General features: G+C 37.8%; 1 protein-coding gene and 1 pseudogene across 17 annotated transcripts in view; both read right to left on the bottom strand.

Moving 5' to 3' along the window:
• The window catches only part of MIPOL1 (mirror-image polydactyly 1), a 328,218-nt gene that overhangs the window by 172,357 nt on the left and 138,183 nt on the right, over window positions 1-17,678 (bottom strand). The window lies entirely within an intron of this gene.
• Window positions 6,423-7,145, bottom strand: LOC119872841 (annotated as a pseudogene).

Here is a 17,678-nt window from a genome sequence, read left to right as displayed (position 1 = left end):
ATGGAGTCCAGCATCAGACTCCCTGCAGGGAGCCTGCTTCTCCCTCTGCCTATGTCTCTGCTTCTCTCTCTGTGTCTCTCATGAATAAATATATAAAATCTTAAAAAAAATGATGACATTTTAAAATCTGAACTTTGAGCAATTAGAGATAGAGGTTCCATTCATTCTAAGGGTTCCATTAGAAGGGATAATTTTTAAAGTAGTACATAGATCTGAAATAAGAAAATACATAGATCAGAATGGAATATGGATTAGCTAGTATATAGAATTATCATCTTTTAACTCAGTTCATTCATACCCAATGAGTGCATTGTTTGCAGGTTGCATCTCAGAGCTCATAAATATTTCAGAGAGCTATTTCCAGACCACATCTCTGATCACACTAAGTCCTACCTACCCTATCTTGGTATCATTTATTGGCTCTCTCATTGCCTCCAGAATTAAAACTAAGTTTTGAAAATAACAGCAGCATTTCATGATCCAGACCCATTTCATATTTTTCATTCCTCCCCAATTGCATACTTTGCTCTGATTTGGACATGCTAAATTATCCATCTGCTTGGCACCGTCCCTCACATCCACTTATGATCTTGAGGCAAACCTAGTACCTGGTTCACTGAAGCTATCTAATACAGGTTTATTAAATAAGTATCATGAATTTCATTTAAAGAAATGTTATTTTTTTCATATTAATTTCCTTTAAAAATTAAAGGCATATGACCAAACAATATTTAGGTATTCATATACCTACAAGCATAGAGCATAAAAATATTTGAAAAATCTGAAAAAAGTATATGAAAAATAACTAATTTCCAAAATAGATTTGCAAAACAGTACTATTTATGTTTCCCAGGATGAAAAACTGTAAATGTAAACAATGCCTATTTAATGATATACCTTTCAATTAACTCCCAATTAAGAAGTACAAACTCTACATCTTTAAAAAGCTTGGTATACAGTAGCAATACAGTAATATTAGTGGGGCCATAATAAGGAAAGAAGAGTATTAAGACAGCAAGATTTTAGATAGGAAAAATAGGGTTCCAAAGCCAGAGGAGAGAAGACATAGAAGTAGAAAAAAACCATATCAAGGCAAATGAGAAGATTTTTACCATACCTCATAAGCCAAACCATTGCACAGGTCTTATTTTAGGTGAAGTTTATATAGAGTGAAATGCAGAGATTCCGAGTGTATACTTGACTGATTTTGCAACAAACAAAAAAATGAAGTTAGACAACCTTCTTTACACATACAGAAAAACTAACTTAAACTTGATCACCGAACTAAGTATAAAAGCCAAAAATATGAAAATCATAGGGGAAAACATCTTAGGAGTAAAAATTTATCTTAGGAAAGAAAGCTTAGGAGTAAATCTTAGTGATGGTGGGTTAAGCATAACCTTCTAAGGATTCAAGTGACATTAAATAAAAAATATAAAATGGGCTTCATCACAATAAAAAACTTCTGTGTGCCATATGACATCATTGAGAAAGTGAAAAATTTTACAAATGATATGTGATAAAAAGCCTGTATGTAAAATATATAAAGAACTGTTACAACTCAATAATACAAAGAATAAACATATAACTAAACAATGGGCAAAGGATCAGAATACAAATATTTCTCTAAAGAACACATACAAATGACTAACAAACACAAGAAAAGATAAGACCTCATTAACCATCGGGAAAATGCAAATCAAAACCACAATGATTGTGATTTCTGCAAGAGGCTGGACTAAGAAGCTCCAGGCCCAAGTTCCCCAATGGAAATAAAAAGTAAACAACATATGAATCAAACCTTTGTGGGAATTCTAGAAATGAGTTAAGGATTAGCAGTAACCAAATGAACCTCCAACCGAGAAAAAGACAATGCTCATACTGGTAGAGGGTTTTGTGGCATTTTACTTGCCCTTCCTGGAACTGTCTCCCTGGCACATCACAGTGATTTCAGTTGGGTGGAGGCTATCCAATTCCTAGCTCCTTCCTTGGATGAAGCAAAAAGGGGGACTTTTTTCAAACATTCTGTTCTATCTATAGGCTGCCCAAAGGATATGTTTGTGCCTTGTCTGATGTGGACCGCTAATGGGGACAAAGGCACAGTTTGGATATTGGGTTGGAAGTTGCTGAAAGCAGTAGTGGGTACCATGGCTAATGAAAGCTATAGGAGAACTACAGAGCCTCTGATGTCTAGAGTCAAGAAACTATTAGTAAAAGACTGCAGCAGATATCCAAGGTCCTGCAAAGAAGTAAGTGTGAGACTCTAAGGGAAATTAAAGACATTTAAAGCAAACAAGTATGGAGAAGAGTTGGTAAAAAAGCATACATAGGCTCAGGGAAGATACAGCTCCAAAAAAAGTACCAAGAAAAACTTGAGCCATCACACCACTCTGATTAGTCAAAGTCCTCTGTATAGAGCCAGTCCACAAAGACTGGGAGATGTGGATATTTATTCTGATGCCCAATTTTCCACAACAAAAAATCAGAGGCATACAGAGAAAGAAAATCATGGCCTATTTGAAGGAACAAAATAAATCCTCAGAAACCAATCCTAAAGAAACACAGGCCTTAAACTTACTGGAAAAAGACTTTGAAGTGTGCTCAATGAGATAGAGGTGAAAATAAACAAAAATTAAACAAGATGAGGACAGCAATTTATGATCAAAATGAGGATATAAAGAAATTAACACAATTATCTAAAAAAATGAGACATTCTGGAGCTGAAAAACACAGTATTTGAATTGAAAAATTCATTAGAAGGGTTCAACATCAGACTCAGACAGAATTAAGAAATCAGTGAACCTAAACAAAGTTAACTTGAAATTACTGTCTGAGCAGCAAAAAGAAAAAATAATAAAGAAAAGTGACCTAAGGGATTTATGTTGCCATCAAGTGGACTAATATACACATTATGGATTCAAAGAAAGTGAAGACAGAAAGGAGCAGAGAGTTCATTTGAAAAAATAATGGCTGAAAACTTCCCAAATTTGAGAAAATATAGGATATAAAAATATAAGAAATTTAACAAACTCCAAGTAGGACAAGTCTAGCAAGGCCCATACTAAGATACATTATAATCAAGTCATTGAAAGTGAAAAACAAATTGAATCGTGGAAGCATCAAGAGAAAAACAACTCTTCAGGTACAAGGGATCCTTAATAAGATTTCCAGCAGATTAGTCAGGAGAAACCTTGCAGGCCAGAAAGCAATGGGATGATGTATTTGAATTGCTGAATGGGGAAAAAAAACTAAACTAAACTAAACAAAAAACCCTCAATACCCCCTTAAATAAGAATTCCATACTGGCAAAAATGTCTGTCAAAGATGAGGACAATATTAAGACATTCTCAGATAAACAAACCCAAGGGATTTTATTAACATTAAACCTGCCCTAACAAGAAATGCTAAAAGGAGTCCTTCAGGACGAAATGAAAGGACACCAGACAGTAAACAAAAAGCCACGTGAAATTTTAAAGTTCTTCAGTAAAGGTAAATATATGGACAAGAACAAAAATCGGTATTATTTTAAGTTTGGTTGACAAACCTACTTTTTATTCTTCTATAGAATTTAAAGACAAAAGCTTAAAAATAATTATAACTATGTTAATTAGTACATGATATATAAAAATGTAATTTGTAACAACATAAAGTGGGGAGGCAGAGCTGTAAAAGAGTATACTTTCTATGTGATTGAAGGTGTCAATTTAAAATAAACTGCTATAACTTTTAGGATAGTTTATATAATCCCCTGGCAAACTACAAAGGAAGTATCTATAAAATTATACACAAAAAGAATGAAAAGCAAATGAAAGCAAATCACTATAGAAATATCAACTGAAAACAAAGGCAGGTTGGTAAGGGAGGAAACAGAGACTGAAGACATTGTAAGTCCTATAGAGAACAAGGAACAAAATAGCAACAGTATGTCCCTATCTATCAGTAATTACTTTAAAGGTAACTGAACTAAATTCCTGAATCAAAAGACATACATGGGCAGAATGAATTAAAATAACAAAACAAAACAGATCCAACTATGTGTGGTCTGCAAGAGACTCACTTTCCATCTAAGGACATACAAAGGTTTAAAGTGAACAGACAGAAAAAAGATATTAATGCAAATAAGAGCCAAAAAAGAGCAGGAGGGCTATAATAACATTAGGCAAAGATTTAAGTCAAAAATTGTTACAAAAAAGGACACTTTATACTGATAAAAGGGTCAATTCACTAATAAGACATAACAAAGTTTTTACATCTGCTGATTTCAAAACTCACACAAAGCAACAACAATTAAAAGAATGTGGTACTGGCATAAAGACAGACATGTGGACCATAGAACAGAATAGAAAGTCCAGGAATAAAACACTGTATATATGGTCAAATAATTTATCATAAGAGGGTAAAGACCATTCCCTGAAGGAAAGGACAGTTATTTTTTTTCAAGAAATGATACTGGGAAGACTGGGTCATCTCATGGAAAACAATGAGGTTCAACACTTACACTATATACAAAACTTAACTCAAAATGGAGCAAATACCTAAATAAAACTAAGAGCTAAAATTACACAATTCTTAAACAAAAATATGAGGGAAAGGCTTCATGACATTAAGTTTGTCAGTAATTCCTGGATATGATATCAAAAACACAGGCAACAAAAGACAAAATAGATAAATTGGACTATATAAAAATTAAAAATATTGTGTATCAAAGAACACAAACAACAGACTAGACCAAATGAAAATATCAGTAAATCATCTATTTAATAAGAGGTTAACATGTAGAATATATCAAGGACTCCTATAACTCAAAAATAAAAAATATACTTGATTAATAAATGTGCAAATATTATGAACAGACATTTCTCCACAGAAGATCATACAAATGGTCAATATACATATATAGTAATATATATATATGTAAAAATATTTGCCTTCAGTAATCATTACAGAAATTCTGACCAAAACCACAATAAGATACTATCTCACACTCATTAGATTGGCTATTATAAAACAAACAGAAAATAACAAGTTTTGCTGAGGATGTGGAGAAACAGGAAGCCTTGTATACTGTTCATAAGAATATAAAGTGGTGCAGCCATTGTGGATAACAGTCCTGTAGTTCCTCAAAAAAGTGAAAACATAATTATCATATGACGCAGCAATTCCACTTTTGGGTATACGCTCAAAAGAAAAATATCTCAAGATATATTTGTACCTACTTGTTCCTACCAGCATTTCCACAATAACCATAGGCAGAGATAACTGAAGTGTCCACTGATGGATAAACACAATGTGGTATATATTATCAATGAAATATTGTTCAGCTTTAAAACGGAAGGAAATGCTGACTCATCCTACAACACTGACATTACATTAAGTGAAATAAGCCAGAACAAAAGACAAAATGGTAGCTCATCAAAATGTCACACATAAGAGGGGATGCCTTGGGTGGCTTCGGTGGTTGACCATCTACCTTCCACTCAGGGCATGATCCTGGGCCCCAGGTCTGAGTCTGGAATCGGGCTTCCAGCAGGGAGTCTGCTTCTCCCTCTACCTGTGTCTCTGCCTGTGTCTGCGTCTCTCATGAATAAATAAGTAAAATCTTTAAAAAAAACTAAAAATGTCACACATAAGAATTACCACATGATCCAAAAATTCCACTGCCACGTATATGCCCAAAAGAGAAGTAAATATATATCTATATCTATTATCTATATATCTATAGATATAAATATATATCTATTTACTATATATCCACACAAAAACTTATAAATGGATGTTCATGGTATCATTACAATAACCACAAAGTAGAAACAACTCAAATGTCTATCAACTGACCAATGAATAAAACAAAATGTGGCATATCCATATAATTATTATTTGGCAAAAGTATCAATTTGGCAATAAAAGTACTAATACATGTTACCACATAGATGAACTTTAAATAAATTTAAAGTGAAAGAAGCTACTCACAAAAACCACTTCTACGATGCCATTATATAAAATGTCCAGAATAGGCATGCTATCTATTGGGACAGATGGCAGATTACTAGTTGCACAGGCCTGGGGGAGGGGTATTTCTGGGGGAATGAATAGGAGTGACTACTAGTGGGTACAAGGTTTCTTTTGCAATTAAAATATTCTAAAATTGTGGGAATGCACAACTCTACAAAACAATAAAAAGTACTGAACTGTATAGTAAATGTGTGAATGGCATGTGAATCTCAATAAAGCCATTAAAATGCAAAAAAACCTCACCTGTGATTATATATGAGTAGGTCTATTTCTGGGCTCTCTACACTGTCCCATTGATTTGTATATGCACAAGACTCAGTTTTGATTATTGTAGTTTTTAGGTCTTGAAATCAGGTAGTATGAATGCTCTAAATTCTGATTTCACAAAACTATATTGAGTACTATACATCATTTGTATTTACATTAGATTTTTAAAACTGGGTTGTTGATTTTTTTTTTTTTTTTTTTTGACTGGGAAAATAGTTTTACTTTCTTCAGGGGTGTAGACAGAAGTCTTGTCTCAGAACTTCTGGAATTGCTTCTTTGTGCCAGCAGCTTTCGCGACTTTGAGCACGTTGAAACGCACAGTCTTGCTCAAGGGCCGTCACTCACCTACTGTGACAATGTCGCCGATCTGGACATCCCTGAAGCAAGGAGACAAGTGCACCTACGTGTTCTTGTGGCGTTTCTCAAAGCGGTTGTACTTTCGGATGTAGTGGAGATAGTCTCCGCGGATGACAATAGTCCTCTGCATCTTCATTTTGGTCACCACACCAGACCAAAATCCGGCCTCGGATGGAGACATTGCCAGTAAAGGGGCATTTTTTGTCAATATAGGTGCCCTCAATGGCCTTCTTGGGCGTCTTGAAGCCCAGGCTGATGTTTTTGTAGTACCGCGGGAGCTTCGCCTTGCCAGTTTCTCCAAGCAGGACCCTCTTATTTTGAAAGATGGTTGGCTGCTTTTGGTAGGCACGCCCGGTCTGAATGTCTGGCATCTTCCCGGCAGCCTGGAAAAAGGCTGGGTTGTTGATTTAAAAGTCTTATAACCTAGATGAAATGGACAGATCTTGAAAAAACTTTTCAAAACTTATACAAGAATAGAAATACTGAATAAATAATTTTGGTCTAAGTTGTGTTAATTAGCAAATTTGTCCATTTCATCTAAGTCATCAAATGCATTAGCATGAAATTATCCATACTACTGTTATCTTTTAATAAATGTGGAATTTGTACTCTTTCATTCATTCTTGATATTACTAATTTGGGTTTTCTTGTTCAGTTTTCTAAAAGTTTTTATAAAAGTTCCAGTTAGTTAACATACAGGGCAATATTAGCTTCAGCTGCAAAATTTGGTGATTTAATACTTAATGATTACAACACTTGGTAATCATCAGAAGTGCACTCCTTTATCCCCATCACCTATTTAACACCCCCACAACCTCTTCTCCTGTTTGTTCTCTATCATTAAGAGTCTGTTTCTCGGTTTACCTCCTCTCCTTTTCCCTATGCTCATTTGTTTTGTTTCTGAGATTCCACATATGAGCGAAGTCACATGGTATTTGTCTTTCTCTGACTTATTTCCTTGTTCAGTTTTACCAGGGCTCATACATTTGACTACCTTCATAAAAAACTCACCTTTGACTTACTTTTCTCTATTGTCTTTCTTTTATATTTATCTCTGCACTTTATATTTTATTGTTCTATTTTTTTTAGTTTGCTCATCTTTTCATCCTTAAGATGGAAATTTAATTAATTGATTATGGATGTTTCTTCTTCCTAATGTAAACATCTAAAATGATATAAACATCTCTGGAAGACTGCTTTAGCTGTATCTCACAAATATTGATACATATTATCTCATAATTTTAAATTTGTAGTATTTTTCTAATTTCCTTTTCTCTACTTGGACTAGTTAAAAGGGCACTATTTCATTTCCAAATACTTAAGATATTCTAGATCTTATTTTTAATTTATTTCATTCCCTCGTGAAAAGGAAATACACTCTTTATGATTTTAATCTTTGCAAATTTATCACGAAATAGTTCAAGGTCCAGTGCAGCATATAGTTTTTACTTTTCCTTAAGAATTTGAGAATGTATATTCTGCAGGTTTTATTTTTATTTATTTAAGATTTATTCATTCATTTGAGAGATAGACAGTGAGCAGAAGAAAGTGCAGAGGGAGTTGGAGAGAATCTCAAGGAGACTTTCTAGGGCGCCTTGCTTAGAGCTCAGTCTCACAACCCTGAGATCATGAAGTGAGCTGAAATCAAGAGTGGAACAGTTAATTGACTGAGCCATCCAGGCACCCCTACATTTATTGATTGTTTTATATATATATTTTTTAATATTTTATTTATTTATTTAGGATAGTCACAGAGAGAGAGAGAGAGAGGCAGAGACACAGGCAGAGGGAGAAGCAGGCTCGATGCACCGGGAGCCCGATGTAGGATTCGATCCGGGGTCTCCAGGATCGCGCCCTGGGCCAAAGGCAGGCGCCAAACCGCTGCGCCACCCAGGGATCCCTGATTGTTTTATATTTTAGGCAGATCAAAGTGAATAAAAAGTTAAGCCTTCCACAATATTAATGATTTTGTCTAGACCTATTATAACAGTAGTGGTATTTCCAACTGTGATTGCCAAATGGTATAGTTCTTCTTTTAGTTGTTAGTTTTTGCTTCCTGTATTTTGAAGTTGCTATTATGTACATAAATATTTAGGTTTGTTGTTTTCCAAATGAAATGTCCCTCTATCTCTGGTGATACTATGATTTTAAGCCTACTTCATCTGATACTAATACAGGCACAGCACCTTTCTCATGTTCTAGTTTGTATTTCTTTGCATCCCTTTACTTCCATTTATCTGTATGTGTTTCAAATATATTACTTACAAACTGTATAAAATTGGGTCCTGACCATTTGTTGCCTTTAATGTGTCACAATATCTATTTTTAATTGGAGTACTTAGTTTATTTTCTTACAATTGTTTATATGGTTGGATTTAGGTTTACAAAATTATGTGTTGTTTAGATTCTGTTGTTCTTCTTTCCTACTTTCTTTGGGTTAATCAAATATACTTTAGTATTTCATTTCAATCCTTATATTGCTTTTTCAGATGACATTTTATATCTTCTTGTGGTTGGTCCAGGAATTAATAAATCATATATCCTCAGTTTGTAAAAGTTTCCTTAGAGTTAATGTTTTACCACTTCATTTAAAATGTAAGAACTAACCAACAGTGAAATTCCATTTGTTTTGCCCTTTCTTGTCATAACTATTAAATTTTAAGCAAACTGTTATATAAATAAGAGAAGATAAAAAAAGATAGCTTTTCTATTTCCCACTTTTGAGCCTCTTCATTCATTTCTGTAGTTAAATTTTCTATTGGATGTCATTTCCACTGAATTGGAAAAACTCACTTTAGTAGTGTATTTATGTAGTACACATCTACTAGAGTTCAACTGTTTCATCTTTCACTTATCTGTGAAATAGTTTTACTACATTTGAATTTTTGAAGAATATTTTCAGGGCGGCCCAGGTGGCTCAGCGGTTTAGAGCCGCCTTCAGCCCAGGCTGTGACCCTGGGGTCCAGGGATGGAGTCCCACATCAGGCTCCCTGCATGGAGCCTGCTTCTCCCACTGCCTCCTCTCTCTCTCTCTCTCTGTGTGTCTTTCACAAATAAATAAATAAAATCTTTTTAAAAAAGAATATTTTATATATATATAAAATATATATATATAAAAACATATGTGTTTTCTTTATATATACATATATATATATTTCCGGGTTGACAGTATTTTTTTTTATTACATTCCTTTAAAGTTTTTGGCTATTGTCTCCTCACATTCATTATTTCTGATAGGAAGTCAGTCATCATTCACAGAAATGTACCAAATATGTATCAGTTCCCATCCTTTTAGGTGCTTTCAAGATTTTTCTCATTATATTGTTTTTCATTAATTTGATTCTAATGAACTTGGGTGGAATCTTCTTTGTATTTATTCTTCCTGGTGTACACTGAACTTCTTGATCTATTAGCTTTTTTGTTTTTAAATTAATTTATTTTAAAGAGGGGGGAGGGAGAGAGGGAGTGCCCATGTGCACAAGCACATAAGTGGGAGGGGAGAGGGTGAGGGAGACAGAACCTTAAGCAGACTCTGTGCTAAGTGCAGAACTTGACCCAGAGCTTGATCTAACTACCATGAAACCACGACCCGAGCTGAAACCAAGAGTTGCACACTGAACCAACTGCACCACCCTGGTGCTCCTATAAGCTCGTTTTTACCAAATTTTTAAAGCCTTCAGAATTTTTTTTCAAATATTTATTCCGCCTCACTTTTCTCTCTTCTTTAAGTACTCCAATTGCACTTCTGTTAGACTGCTTGATATTGTTTCACAGATCATTAAGGTTGTGTTATTTTTTTTTTTTTAATTTTTTCCTCTTTACTTCAGGTTGGGTAATTTCTATTAATTGGTCTTCAAGTTCACTAACCTTTTATTGTACAGTCTAAACCACTATATTTGTCCACCAAATTTTTCACTTCAGATGTTGCAATTTTTACAATTAGGTTCTTTCTAGAGTTTGTTTCCTTGATGATATTTCCCACCAGTTCACTCATTAGGATCATCTTTCCTTTCAGTCTTTGAAGAAATATAAAGTGGATATTTTAAAGTACTTTGCAATTTCCAACAGATTGAATTATCTCAAGATTTGCTTCTGTTGACTACATCTTCTCTGGGTTATGGCTCACATTTATCTGCCTCTAGTATTTTTAGTTATATGCTAGACATTGTGGATGGTCCATGGTAAGACACCTAACATATGCAGTTACCTCTCATTTAAATCATCTGCAGGGCAGCCCAGGTGGCCCAGCAGTTTAGTGCCGTCTTCAGCCCAGGGCCTAATCCTGGAGTCTCGGGATCAAGTCCCATGTCAGGCTCCCTGAATGGAGCCTGCTTCTCCCTCTACCTGTGTCTCTGCCTCTGTGTGTGTGTCTCATGAATAAATAAATAAAGTCTTTAAAAAAATCATCTGCAAACTTCAGGTGCTTCAAATACCTAGACTTTTTAAAAAAATATTTTACTTACTTGTGAGAGACACAAAGAGAGAGGTAGAGACATAGGTAGAGCCACCCAAGCATCCCTCAAATACATAGAACTAAGTTTCTTCTTTAATGCAGCAAGACCACTACTCTGCTTGAGCTTTACCTTACTGAGTCAGGAAGAGTGACTGTAGGCATAATGCCAGGGGAACCACTGAGTTCACTCTCTGAATTCCTGTGCAGCCTGTTGTTCAGATATTTTTTCCAATTATATAATTGTTTTTTGACACATGGCAAGATTAGTAATATTTTGTCCCAGCAAGAAGCTTCTATGGTTTTTCAAGACAAAAAAAGCAATCTTTTGTTTCCTACTGAGAGAAAAGCAGCCTAATACAGAAGCTGAATGATAAGTTTCATTTATTTGAAACTGACTTAACCCCAATGAAAAATTTTTCCTTTCCAATTTCCTGTAACTTCCAATATATCTTTTCTAATATTTGTAAACTTAAATTTCTAGAACAGAAAATGAAATTATGTCTCCAAATTCCTAAACACTTCCCTGGCAGTGAAATTTTCTTCCAGGGTGTGCCACAATATTAGTGATAATAAATTATGAGGAGGGACGCCTGGGTGGCTCAGCAGTTGAGCATCTGCCTTTGGCTCAGGCATGATCCTGGGGTCCGGGATTGAGTCCTGCATGGGGCTACTTGTGGGGAATCTGCTTCTCCCTCTGCTTGTGTCTCTGCCTTTCTCTCTGTGTCTCTCATGAATAAATAAAATCTTTAAAAAATAAATTATGGAGGGAGGGAGGGACGGGCAAGATGGCGGAAGAGTAGGGTCCCCAAATCACCTGTCTCCGCCAAATGACCTAGAAAACCTTCAAATTATCCTGAAAATCTATGAATTCGGCCTGAGAATTAAAGAGAGAACACCTGGAATGCTACAGTGAGAAGAGTTTGCGCTTCTATCAAGGTAGGAAGATGGGGAAAAAGAAATAAAGAAACAAAAGGCCTCCAAGGGGGAGGGGCCCGCGAGGAGCCGGGCTGAGGCCGGGGCGAGTGTCCCCAGGACAGGAGAGCCCCGACCCGGAGGAGCAGGAGCTGCACCGACCTTCCCGGGCGGAAAGGGGCTCGCGGGGAGGTGGAGCAGGACCCAGGAGGGCGGGGATGCCCTCGGGCTCCCCGGGACACTAACAGACACCTGCGCCCGGGAGAGTGCGCCGAGCTCCCTAAGGGCTGCAGCGCGCACCGCGGGACCCGGCGGGACCCGGAGCAGCTCGGAGGGGCTTGGGCGGCGGCCCCGCGGACGGGGCTGCGCGGCCCGGAGGCAGCTCGGAGGGGCTCGGGGGGAGGAAGAGGCTCCGTGCAGAGGGGGCTGCGTGATTCCAGGAGCAGCTGGGGGGGTGGGGGGGGGGGCTCGGGCAGCGGCTCCGCGGAGGGGGCTGCGGCCGGGGAGCGGAAATCCAACAGCGCAGGCCCTGGAGCACAGGGCGCCGGGACACAGCCCAGGATCCGGCCTCCCCCGGGACAGGTAGAGGCCGGGAGGGCCCAGGACAGCAAGGATGCTCCTGGCCCAGCTGAGCAGATCAGCGGCCCCGCCCCGGAGCCTCCAGGCCCTGCAAACGGAGAGCTCCGGAGTTCCTGCTGGAGCTGAATCCAGGTTTCCAGAGCTGGCCCTGCCACTGGGGCTGTTGCTCCTGGGGCCTCACGGGGTAAACAACCCCCACTGAGCCCTGCACCAGGCGGGGGGCAGAGCAGCTCCCCCAACTGCTAACACCTGAAAATCAGCACAACAGGCCCCTCCCCCAGAAGACCAGCTAGACGGACAACTTCCAGGAGAAGCCAAGGGACTTAAAGTACACAGAATCAGAAGATACTCCCCCGTGGTTCTTTTTGTTTTTTGTTTTGTTTTGCTTTTTGATTTGTTTCCTTCCCCCACCCCCCTTTTTTCTCCTTTCTTTCTTTTTCTTTCTCTTTTTCTTTTTTCGTTTTTTTTCTTCCTTTTTTTTCTTTCTCTTTTCTTTCCTTCTTTCTCTCCTCTCTTTTTCTCCTTTTCCCAATACAACTTGCTTTTGGCCACTCTGCACTGAGCAAAATGACTAGAAGGAAAACCTCAACTCAAAAGAAAGAATCAGAAACAGTCCTCTCTCCCACAGAGTTACAAAATCTGGATTACAATTCAATGTCAGAAAACCAATTCAGAAGCACTATTATACAGCTACTGGTGGCTCTAGAAAAAAGCATAAAGGACTCAAGAGACTTCATGACTGCAGAATTTAGAGCTAATCAGGCAGAAATTAAAAATCAATTGAATGAGATGCAATCCAAACTAGAAGTCCTAACGACGAGGGTTAACGAGGTGGAAGAACGAGTGAGTGACATAGAAGACAAGTTGATAGCAAAGAGGGAAACTGAGGAAAAAAGAGACAAACAATTAAAAGACCATGAAGACAGATTAATGGAAATAAACGACAGCCTGAGGAAGAAAAACCTACGTTTAATTGGTGTTCCCGAGGGCGCCGAAAGGGACAGAGGGCCAGAATATGTATTTGAACAAATTCTAGCTGAAAACTTTCCTAATCTGGGAAGGGAAACAGGCATTCAGATCCAGGAAATAGAGAGATCCCCCCCTAAAATCAATAAAAACCTTTCAACACCTCGACATTTAATAGTGAAGCTTGCAAATTCCAAAGATAAAGAGAAGATCCTTAAAGCAGCAAGAGACAAGAAATCCCTGACTTTTATGGGGAGGAGTATTAGGATAACAGCAGACCTCTCCACAGAGACCTGGCAGGCCAGAAAGGGCTGGCAGGATATATTCAGGGTCCTAAATGAAAAGAACATGCAACCAAGAATACTTTATCCAGCAAGGCTCTCATTCAAAATGGAAGGAGAGATAAAGAGCTTCCAAGACAGGCAGCAACTGAAAGAATATGTGACCTCCAAACCAGCTCTGCAAGAAATTTTAAGGGGGACTCTTAAAATTCCCCTTTAAGAAGAAGTTCAGTGGAACATTCCACAAAAACAAGGACTGAATAGATATCATGGTGACACTAAACTCATATCTCTCAATAGTAACTCTGAATGTGAACGGGCTTAATGACCCCATCAAAAGGCGCAGGGTTTCAGACTGGATAAAAAAGCAGGACCCATCTATTTGCTGTCTACAAGAGACTCATTTTAGACAGAAGGACACCTACAGCCTGAAAATAAAAGGTTGGAGAACCATTTACCATTCGAATGGTCCTCAAAAGAAAGCAGGGGTAGCCATCCTTATATCAGATAAACTAAAATTTACCCCGAAGACTGTAGTGAGAGATGAAGAGGGACACTATATCATACTTAAAGGATCTATTCAACAAGAGGACTTAACAATCCTCAATATATATGCCCCGAATATGGGAGCTGCCAAATATATAAATCAATTATTAACCAAAGTGAAGAAATACTTAGATAATAATACACTTATACTTGGTGACTTCAATCTAGCTCTTTCTATACTCGATAGGTCTTCTAAGCACAACATCTCCAAAGAAACGAGAGCTTTAAATGATACACTGGACCAGATGGATTTCACAGATATCTACAGAACTTTACATCCAAACTCAACTGAATACGCATTCTTCTCAAGTGCACATGGAACTTTCTCCAGAATAGACCAGATATTGGGTCACAAATCGGGTCTGAACCGATACCAAAAGATTGGGATCATCCCCTGCATATTCTCAGACCATAATGCCTTGCAATTAGAACTAAATCACAACAAGAAGTTTGGAAGGACCTCAAACACGTGGAGGTTAAGGACCATCCTGCTAAAAGATGAAAGGGTCAACCAGGAAATTAAGGAAGAATTAAAAAGATTCATGGAAACTAATAGAAAGAAGATACAACCGTTCAAAATCTTTGGGATGCAGCAAAAGCAGTCCTAAGGGGGAAATACATCGCAATACAAGCATCCATTCAAAAACTGGAAAGAACTCAAATACAAAAGCTAACCTTACACATAAAGGAGCTAGAGAAAAAACAGCAGATTGACCCCACGCCCAGCTGAAGAAGAGAGTTAATAAAGATTTGAGCAGAACTCAACGAAATCGAGACCAGAAGAACTGTGGAACAGATCAACAGAACCAGGAGTTGGTTCTTTGAAAGAATTAATAAGATAGATAAACCATTAGCCAGCCTTATTAAAAAGAAGAGAGAGAAGACTCAAATTAATGAAATCATGAATGAGAAAGGAGAGATCACTACCAACACCAAGGAAGTACAAACGATTTTAAAAACATATTATGAACAGCTATACGCCAATAAATTAGGCAATCCAGAATTAATGGACGCATTCCTGGAAAGTCACAAACTACCAAAACTGGAACAGGAAGAAATAGAAAACCTTAACAGGCCAATAACCAGGGAGGAAATTGAAGCAGTCATCAAAAACCTCCCAAGACACAAGAGTCCAGGGTCAGATGGCTTCCCAGGGGAATTTTATCAAACATTTAAAGAAGAAACCATACCTATTCTCCTAAAGCTGTTTGGAAAGATAGAAAGAGATGGAGTACTTCCAAATTCGTTCTATGAGGCCAGCATCACCTTAATTCCAAAACCAGACAAAGACCCCACCAAAAAGGAGAATTACAGACCAATATCCCTGATGAACATGGATGCAAAAATTCTCAACAAGATACTGGCCAATAGGATCCAATAGTACATTAAGAAAATTATTCACCATGACCAAGTAGGATTTATCCCCGGGACACAAGGCTGGTTCAACACCCGTAAAACAATCAATGTGATTCATCATATCAACAAGAGAAAAACCAGTACCATATGATCCTCTCATTAGATGCAGAGAAAGCATTTGACAAAATACAGCATCCATTTCTGATCAAAACTCTTCAGAGTGTAGGGATAGAGGAAACATTCCTCAACATCTTAATAGCCATCTATGAAAAGCCCACAGCAGATATCATTCTCAATGGGGACGCACTGGGAGCCTTTCCCCTAAGATCAGGAACAAGACAGGGATGTCCACTCTCACCACTGCTATTCAACATAGTACTGGAAGTCCTAGCCTCAGCAATCAGACAACAAAAAGACATTAAAGGCATTCAAATTGGCAAAGAAGAAGTCAAACTCTCCCTCTTCACCGATGACATGATACTCTACATAGAAAACCCAAAAGTAAAAAAAAAAAGAAAAAAGAAAAAAGAAAACCCAAAAGTCTCCACCCCAAGATTGCTAGAACTCATACAGCAATTCGGTAGCGTGGCCGGATACAAAATCAATGCCCAGAAATCAGTGGCATTTCTATACACTAACAATGAGACTGAAGAAAGAGAAATTAAGGAGTCAATCCCATTTACAATTGCACCCAAAAGCATAAGATACCTAGGAATAAACCTCACCAAAGATGTAAAGGATCTATACCCTCAAAACTATAGAACACTTCTGAAAGAAATTGAGGAAGACACAAAGAGATGGAAAAAGATTCCATGCTCATGGATTGGCAGAATTAATATTGTGAAAATGTCAATGTTACCCAGGGCAATATACACGTTTAATGCAATCCCTATCAAAATACCATGGACTTTCTTCAGAGAGTTAGAACAAATTATTTTAAGATTTGTGTGGAATCAGAAAAGACCCCGGATAGCCAGGGGAATTTTCAAAAAGAAAACCATATCTGGGGGCATCACAATGCCAGATTTCGGGTTGTACTACAAAGCTGTAGTCATCAAGACAGTGTGGTACTGGCACAAAAACAGACACATAGATCAGTGGAACAGAATAGAGAACCCAGAAGTGGACCCTGAACTTTATGGTCAACTAATATTCGGTAAAGGAGGAAAGACTATCCATTGGAAGACAGTCTCTTCAATAAATGGTGCTGGGAAAATTGGACATCCACATGCAGAAGAATGAAACTAGACCACTCTCTTGCACCATACACAAAGATAAACTCAAAATGGATGAAAGATCTAAATGTGAGACCAGATTCCATCAAAATCCTAGAGAAGAACACAGGCAACACCCTTTTTGAACTCGGCCATAGTAACTTCTTGCAAGATACATCCACGAAGGCAAAAGAAACAAAAGCAAAAATGAACTATTGGGACTTCATCAAGATAAGAAGCTTTTGCACAGCAAAAGATACAGTCAACAAAACTAAAGGACAACCTACAGAATGGGAGAAGATATTTGCAAATGACATATCAGATAAAGGGCTAGTTTCCAAGATCTATAAAGAACTTATTAAACTCAACACCAAAGAAACAAAGAATCCAATCATGAAATGGGCAAAAGACATGAACAGAAATCTCACAGAGGAAGACATAGACATGGCCAACACGCACTTGAGAAAATGCTCTGCATCACTTGCCATCAGGGAAATACAAATCAAAACCACAATGAGATACCACCTCACACCAGTGAGAATGGGGAACATTAACAAGGCAGGAAACAACAAATGTTGGAGAGGATGCGGAGAAAAGGGAACCCTCTTACACTGTTGGTGGGAATGTGAACTGGTGCAGCCACTCTGGAAAACTGTGTGGAGGTTCCTCAAAGAGTTAAAAATAGACCTGCCCTACGACCCAGCAATTGCACTGTTGGGGATTTACCCCAAAGAT

This window comes from Canis lupus, chromosome 8, assembly GCF_011100685.1.
Source record: "Canis lupus familiaris isolate Mischka breed German Shepherd chromosome 8, alternate assembly UU_Cfam_GSD_1.0, whole genome shotgun sequence".
Taxonomy (NCBI): Eukaryota; Metazoa; Chordata; class Mammalia; order Carnivora; family Canidae; genus Canis; species Canis lupus.
The sequence above is the reverse complement of the archived record's forward strand: the minus strand, read 5'-3'. Positions and strand labels throughout refer to the sequence as shown.